The sequence below is a fragment of the Oryx dammah genome, unplaced genomic scaffold (assembly GCF_014754425.2).
Source record: "Oryx dammah isolate SB20612 unplaced genomic scaffold, SCBI_Odam_1.1 HiC_scaffold_7, whole genome shotgun sequence".
NCBI lineage: Eukaryota > Metazoa > Chordata > Mammalia > Artiodactyla > Bovidae > Oryx > Oryx dammah.
The window spans coordinates 6,933,172-6,942,151 of NW_024070191.1; the positions used below are offsets into that span (position 1 = coordinate 6,933,172).

General features: G+C 38.7%; 1 non-coding gene across 1 annotated transcript; it reads right to left on the minus strand.

The window, feature by feature from the left end:
* Window positions 1-5,926: 5,926 nt before the first annotated feature.
* LOC120865907 lies at window positions 5,927-6,031 on the minus strand. Its single transcript, XR_005721552.1, has one exon. It is a non-coding gene; the product is annotated as a U6 spliceosomal RNA (small nuclear RNA).
* Window positions 6,032-8,980: the final 2,949 nt, after the last annotated feature.

The following is an 8,980-nucleotide window of genomic DNA, read 5'->3' on the forward strand; positions in this document are numbered from 1 at the left end:
TCACTTTCATCAAGAGGTTCTTTAGTTCTTCTTCACTTTCTGCTATAAGGGTGATATCATCTGTGTATCTGAGGTTATTGCTATTTCTCCTGATAATCTTGATTCCAGCTTGTGCTTCTTCCGCCCAGCATTTCCCATGATGTACTCTGCTAGAAGTTAAATAAGCAGGGTGACAATAGACAGCCTTGATGTACTCCTTTTCCTATTTGGAACCAGTCTGTTGTTCCTTGTCCAGTTCTAACTGTTGCTTCCTGACCTGCATACAGGTTTCTCAAGAGGCAGGTCAGGTGGTCTGGTATTCCCATCGCTTTCAGAATTTTCCACAGTTTATTGTGATCCACACAGTCAAAGGCTTTGGCGTAGTCAAGAAAGCAGAAATAGATGTTTTTCTGGAACTCTCTTGCTTTTTCAATGATCCAGTGGATGTTGGCAATTTGATCTCTGGTTCCTCTGCCTTTCCTAAATCCAGCTTGAACATCTCGAAGTTCATGGTGCATGTACTGTTGAAGCCTGGCTTGGAGAATTTTGAGCATTACTTTGCTGGCGTGTGAGATGAGTGCAACTGTGTGGTAATTGGAACATTCTTTGGCATTGCCTTTCTTTGGGATTGGAATGAAAACTGATCTTTAAAGTTAAAGGCATAGTTTCCTAAAGGAGAGATCTTTATTTTAATAACTAATGAATCTTATCAAGTGCTGTGCAGTAACTTACATCATTTGGTGTTTCCAACACCTCAACCTAACCACTTTGATCCACATTCTCCTTAATCCAAGTTCTATTAGGAAATTGGTTCAAAATTGTACCAAGTGAAATATGGATAAAAATAAATCTCTGTCAGAGAGGTATGGTAAACATAGGTTTGATACCTCAGTCAGGAAGATGCCCTGGAGGAGGGCATGGCAACCCACTCTAGCATTCTTGCCTGGAGAATCACATGGACAGAGGAGCCTGGCCGACTAGAGTCCATATAGTCAATCAGAGTTGGACATGCCTGAGCGACTGAGCATGCCCCCTCCCATAATTGATTTCTGTGGAAAATTACGTTTTATCATGTGTGAATGTCTCCCCCTCCCCCACAGCTTTAGTGAGATATTATTGACATATAACACTGTGTAAGTTTCAGATATATAATGTGATGAAAAGAGGAACATATGTGTTACTACACTGTTACCACAGCATTAGTTAAAACATTAATCCCCTCATATAATTACATTTTTTTTTTTGGTGGTAAGAATGTTTATGATCTATTTTCAGCAACTTTCATGTATATAACACAGTGAATGTCTTTTAGAAAGTGGATATATTAATTTCAGCTCAGACAGTTGCTCTCTGAAAATGAGATCAGGGTGAAGAGCAGAAATTTAAGTTTATGTGGGAAAATTTGCTTTGAATTGAGCTGAAAAGATCCATTATAATACAGTGCGCTTGGAAACTGTCAGGCTTGTGAGTTGCCAAATGCTCCTTGGAATGAGGAGTTGCAGGCAATTTTGAATCTGAGCCATTAGCTGTCACATAAATAGGAAGGCCAACTTCCTTAAAAGATATACATTCTCTTCAACTCGATATCAGAAGATCACTGATAATTTTAAGTGTGATTTTGTACTAAATGTCTGTATCAGAACTCTTTTGTTTTTTCTTAGGAATGCATTCTTGGAGCTCAAGTCCCTGCATATAATTTATCTGGGATAAAAAATGGGATCCCTTTCAGTTTTGATTATAAAGCTCTTTGGGGCTATTTTCCTTCAGTCTAATTTGATTGATTTGCTGCTTTTCATACTTGCTGACGGATATTAATAGAATATTTTTAAAAATATCCTTTAAAAATAAAGGATAAGGTAACTAACTTGTGGAAGATACTTAGTAATGGGGTATTTTTTATAATAAAATTTATTTAACACATTTGGAAAAAATGCTTCTAAATATTGTATTAATTATTGTAACTGTATCCTATGTAAATAATTCTCCATATAGGTCAAATTACTTACCAGGTAGTGAAATCCATGCTATATTCTAACAGATTAGGAATTGATATATAGCTCTGGACATATTAATAAAATAACAGAAGTGAAGCAATAAATCATGACCTGATTAAGGTCCTTCACTCATCAAATGAGAACTCAGAGCTCAGTAAGATAAATCACTGATTTTCCCATTCTGACTTACCGTCTCTCACTGTCCTCCCACTTTCCCTCCTCTTTCATTTTAAAAATAAAAATAATTGCCTACAATGAGCAACTTTTCTGAAGATCAGTCTGAAGCCAGTGCTCTTATGAATGAACTCCACATTAAACCTTGTGAAATCTTACAAACAAGGACTATACTTATAAGGTCTTTACCCACTAGAATCCAGTTGATTTTCAAGACAGATCATATGGACTGGGAATGGGGCATTTGTGGAGTCCCAGCCCTCTGTGGACCAATGTGCTATGTATTTTCATCCAGTCCTAACCTAGACACCTTTGCTTGACTGCAGATAACATTAACACCCTAGGCATCAGAAAATTAAAGGCCACTGGGATTGCATAAATAAATAAATATTGTATAACCATGCATACATGTAGGAACTTAGTAGTATGTTTCATAAAATGGCAAGTGAAAGACTTGTATAAATATAAGCTTGTATATAAAATTGGGTATAAAATATAAAATTGTATATAAAATATAAAATTGTATATAAATAAAATGAAAGTCTCAATTCAATAGCTGAAAATTATAATTAGACCAGTGATTTAAAATATTATAGATATATCTATATCTATAAAATATGTGTTGATGTATCTCTGTAGTATATAGACATATAAGATTTAGGTATGTCTATAAATATATACATAGATAACTATATAAGAATATATAAATTATAAAATATTAGATATTTATAAAACTTTTAATCATTGGTCCTACTGCTCTGTAGTGCTTTTCAACTATTGAGTTGTGACTCTCAATTTCTGAAATATGTATCATTTATACACTTTGTGTTCAAGGAAATATTTTCAAATCTTTCTCCTTCTTTCATAAGTAGAACATTTTTCCAATGTGTTCACAGTCAAGAAGAATTAAAAATAGATGAAAAGTTTTTTATGTCAACTACTTTTATAGACACTGTTTCTACTGTTTCCCCATCTTTATTTTTTGGGGCTCCAAAATCACTGCAGTTGGTGACTGCAGCCATGAAATTAAAAGATGCTTACTCCTTGGAAGAAAAGTTATGACCAACCTAGATAGTATATTCAAAAGCAGAGACATTACTTTGCCAACTAAGGTCCGTCTAGTCAAGGCTATGGTTTTTCCTGTGGTCATGTATGGATGTGAGAGTTGGACTGTGAAGAAGGCTGAGCACCAAAGAATTGATGCTTTTGAACTGTGGTGTTGGAGAAGACTCTTGAGAGTCCCTTGGACTGCAAGGAGATCCAACCAGTCCATTCTGAAGGAGATCAACCCTGGGATTTCTTTGGAAGGAATGATGCTAAAGCTGAAACTCCAGTACTTTGACCACCTCATGTGAAGAGTTGACTCATTAGAAAAGACTCTGATGCTGGGAGAGATTGGAGGCAGGAGAAGGGGACGACAGAGGATGAGATGGCTGGAAGGCATCACGGACTCAATGGACGTGAGTCTGAGTGAACTCCGGGAGATGGTGATGGACAGGGCGGCCTGGCGTGCTGCGATTCATGAGGTCGCAAAGAGTCAGGCATGACTGAGTGACTGAAATGAACTGAACTGAACTTTTATAGAATACATATCCTAAATGTTAACATTTTCACCATGAGTTTCCTTTAATGACATCAAAAGGGTAATAATGAAAATATGATAAACATATTTATCATGAAATTACTAACTTTATTTTTTATGCTTCGAGTTGATGAGCACTGATAAATTTATGCCCTACCATGATTGTTCAGCATAGATTCTTGTGAATTCCACTGCTGTTTATAGCATATTTTCCTGTTCCACTAATATGTGTGTGTGTGTGTATACATATGCTGCTAAGTCGCTTCAGTCGTGTCCGACTCTGTGCAACCCCATAGACGGCAGCCCACCAGGCTCCCCCGTCCCTGGGATTCTCCAGGCAAGAACACTGGAGTGGGTTGCCATTTCCTTCTCCAATGCGTGAAAGTGAAAGTGAAAGTGAAGTCGCTCAGTCTTGTCCGACTCTTAGCGACCCCATGGACTGCAGCCTACCAGGCTCCTCCGTCCATGGGATTCTCCAGGCAAGAGTACTGGAGTGGGTGCCATTGCCTTCTCCGGTATATACATGACTGAAGCGACTTAGCAGCAGCAGCAGCATATATATATATATATATATATATATATACACACACACACACATATATATATATATATGAAACATTTCAGATGTATGTTTTTATTTGCAGTTGTAGGGTGTCAGTGATAAAGAAATGATGGCGTCCACATTGTCCCTGCTGTAGTAAGTCTAATTCTGAAACTAAGAAATGGTAATAGTTTTATCCTTGGCAAAATGTAATGTGCAAACAGTGATACTTTTCTATTCTGCTGATTTAAATTTCCCATGTTAAAATAGAAAGTGCAGTGTATGTGTGCATTTTAAAACTCTATCAGGATTGTTATTACTCTAAACCAAATGTGTGTGTAGTGTTTGGTGAATGTAAACAGATACAGTATCTTTGATAACCTTGTATCATCTGATTAGTGATTGTGCACAAGGGTAGAGATGGACATAAACAACTTTTAAATTTTCCTCATCTCCGTTGCCAGAGACAAGGTAGTTTTCTTTTAGGGGGATTCTTGAGAATGCTTTAAACCCCAACAAATTTTCATCTACTAAATTACAAGTTTTAAAGTAAAAAAATGGATGGGAGGTTTTGTTTATTTGTTTGTTTTGGTATCTTTGTGATTATTCAAGTAACATTAGAAGCAGATAAGAAGTCCTGGACTTCAGATGAGAACACACTAGATGGTGCTGTTATCCTGACAGCAGTGACGCCCAGGAAGCAATGCTGGTTAGAATAAAGCTAGAATAAAAGAAAGAATGTGCGGGCTGCGTATTGGATTTTGTCTTGCACCAGGATACACTAATATACGATTATATAATTCACTTTCACAGCATTTGTATTTTACTCAGAAATGACTTGCTGAAGTTTTGTCTTAGCACAGCCTTGTGTTAATAAACAGGTGCCTGTGCATGTATGTGAACATACGTGTGTGTTCAAGATGGGGCAACTGTTCTGGTTTTACCTAATTTTATCTCCTGGGTCTTTCTTTCTTTTTGATTTATTTTTTTATTGAAGGATAATTGCTTTACAGAATTTTGTGGTTTTCTGTCAAACCTCAACATGAATCAGCCATAGGTATACATATATCCCCTCCCTTTGGAACCTCCCTCCCATCTCCCCCTGCATCCCACCCCTCTAGGTTGATACAGAGCCCCTGTTTGAGTTTCCTGAGCCATACAGTAAATTCCTGTTGGCTATCTATTTTACATATGGTAATGTACATTTCCATGTTACTCTTTCCATACATCTCACCCTCTCCTCCCCTCTCCCCATGGCCATAAATCTGTTTTCTATGTCTGTTTCTCCACTGCTGCCCTGTAAATAAATTCTTCGGTACCATTCTTCTAGATTCCATATATATGTGTTAGAATATGATATTTATCTTTCTCACTCACTTCACTCTGTATAATAGGTTCTAGGTTCATCCACCTCATCAGAACTGACTCAAATGCATTCCTTTTTATGGCTTAGTAATATTCCATTGTGTATTTGTACCACAACTTCTTTATCCATTCATCCGTCAATGGACATCTAGGTTGCTTCCATGTTCTAGCTATTGTAAATGGTGCTGCAATGAACAACGGGATGTATGTGTCATTTTCAATTTGGTTTCCTCAGGGTATATGCCTAGGAGTGGGATTGCTGGGTCATATGGTGGTTTTATTCCTAGTTTTAAAAATATGGAATGCTTGATGAATTTGCATTTCATCCTTGTGCAGGGGCCATGCTAATCTTCTTTGTATCATTCCAGTTTTAGAATATGTGCAGCTGAAGTGAGCATCTCCTGGGTCTTTCTTAAAGACACACAAGGTTCCCATCAGATTTCCCTGGACATGGCTTACATCCTTCCAGCTGCTTGTCCCTCATGTTTTTTTCCCTCCTATGGGTGACTCCATCACCTGTTTCTAACAATGTCTTGCTTATTCTACAAGACCAAGTTCAAATGGTAAGCCTTCCAGGAAGCTGTTCCTGATTGCTTTTTATTCTTTCTTTACTTTAAATTTCTGTAACTCCTCCTTGTACTTTTCTTATGCATATCATACTCTGCCTTGTGTTATTTGTATACTTGCTGCTGCTGCTGCTAAGTCGCTTCAGTCGTGTCCGACTCTGTGCAATCCCATAGATGGCAGCCCACCAGGCTCCTCTGTCCCTGGGATTCTCCAGGCAAGAACACTGGAGTGGGTTGCCATTTCCTTCTCCAATGCATGAAAGTGAAAAGTGAAAGTGAAATTGCTCAATTGTGTCAGACTCTTAGAGACCCCATGGACTGCAGCCTACCAGGTTCCTCCATCCATGGGATTCTCCAGACAAGAGTACTGGGGTGGGTTGCCACTGCCTTCTCCAATTTGTATACTTACTATCCTGTAAACTCCTGGAGAACATGGACAATTTTAATGCAATTTTGTCTCCTTCCTGTTCCTATATCAACTTTTCCATCAAGTACTACATCTTGAATGTAACTGGTACTCACAAATGTGCATGCAAGGAAGGATGAAAATAATTATGAAATGGATTTTTTTTTTGACCATTTGAGAACAACAATTAATTGCCTGGGAAAGAAATGATCCACAATATTAATAATAGCTTTCTTTGTGTATAGCCTAAGTGATATTTACATATTTTCTCATTTTAAAACATTCTGTTGGGTTTTTTTTTTTTGGCTGACACACAGAATCACTGACTCAAACAACTAAAACAGTGGGTCTGAAGCCACTCTCTGAGGGATCTAGGATTCCCAGTTTAGATTTTTTGCTTCAACCTAAAAAGCAAAATACATTTGACTTTGAATCTTTTAGTGACTATCTAATCAAGATGGGAATTAAGGTATCAGAAATTATCTGAAAATGACAATATTGAGCCTGTCATATAGTAGGATCCAGATGAAAATCTTTGCTGCTCACCAAAAATGACTTATTATACATGTTGAGAAATCCCTTCATCAGTTCTCTTCCAACATAGACAATAGGGTGTGAACTTTTTTCAGCTATAAAATGACAGTAATTTATGTACCTCACAGAGGTTTTAAGATGATTTAATGGCATGGCATACACACAGTAGCCTGCTTAGAACTGGTTTATATTTATTTTCTTCTTTTCATCAGAGGCAGACAGTCTCTTTTTAGATAATTACACCAAAGTCCAGGCCTCCTGACTTCAAGTTCAGGGCCGCTTCTACATTATGGATGCTGTTCTGGTTTGCCTTTACATATGTTGACTGAAAAAAAAAATGTACAACTTGAGAATTGTGAGTTAAGTTCTATTTGGGGCAAAATGAGGACTGCAGCCCAGGAGGCAGCATCTCAGATAGCTCTCAAAGACAGCTCCAAAGCGGCAGTGGAACAAGGTCAATATACAAGGTTTTGGTGAAGGGGCAGTTCAGTACCATGAAGCACTCATTTTACCAGAAGGTTTTTGTTAGTCATGAGGATCTGATGTCACCATGAAGGGGTTTAGTGTTTCTCTAGATATGAGGAGATGCAAGGATTGAGACTGTAAAATCTGTTTCTAAAAAACATCCAACTATCTAAAGACCTGTCCCACCAGATTTCCTGGAGCACAGAGTGCCTCCCTCCACCCTGAACTCCTTCACGGGGTGTTGAAGGGCAACAGCTATAGCAGCAGGGGGTTCAATCTCCATAGAAAGTGAAGTTGTTCAGTGTGTCTGACTCTTTGCGACCCCATGGACTGTAGCCTACCAGGCTCCTCCATCCATGGGATTTTCCAGGCAAGAGTACTGGAGTGGGTTGCCATTTCCTTCTCCAGGGGATCTTCCCAACCCAGAGATTGAACCTGGGTCTCCCGCATTGGAGGCAGACGCTTTACAGTCTGAACCACCAGGGAAATCCATATCTCCATAGAGGAAGATGGCAGATGCCTTTGTTGTTCACTCATTGGCAATGCCCTTGGTAAGTGCCAATTTGTAGTTGAGACATACTTTAATTTCTTTTCAGTTATAATAATTTCCTTTTGCATCTATAAAGGATATAGCATGTCAGGGAAATATAGGTTAAGCTGTAGATTCTGCTCAGTGTTAGAATTTCCACAATTATAAGCGGTCAATATTTTAGACATTTGTTCTTTTCCAATATTTCTAAACTTTGAAATAAAGTCAAAGCCTGGGTGACTAGAGCATTTGATCTTTCACTCATAACTTGCTTTCTTTTTTGAGATTGTGAATTAAATGACCCCTTTGGCTATACTGGGTTTCCCTGGTGGCTCAGATGGTAAAAAAAAAAAAAAAAAAAAAAAAAATCCGCCTGTAATGTGGGAGACCTGGGTTTGATCCCTGGGTTGGGAAGATCCCCTGGAGGCAGGCATGGCAAGCCACTCCAGTATTCTTGCCTGGAGAATCCCCATGGGCAGAGGAGCCTGGCAGGCTACAGTACACAGGGTCGCAAAGAGTCAAGGACATGACTGAGTGACGGTATTTGGCTGTATTTGTGTTTCTGGCTTAATCAGTAAGGGCATTCAGAGTCTTAGTTGTCAATAAGCCGCCCCTTGACCTCCCTGATGTGTCCTCCAGTTATCAGAGCTAGAATTGCAGCACCTCTCTCCCCTCCCCTCCAAGCCGCTGTCTTCAAGGGCTTCACAGATTAATGAAGGCCTAGACTTCTGAGTCGGCGCTGCGTCTGCCTGCTAAGATCTTGTGTCTTCATTTTAGTAACAGCGATCGTGTGTTCTCCCTGTGAGAAGTCTAAAGTCCGGTTTTCACTGGCTGTGTTTTCTCTA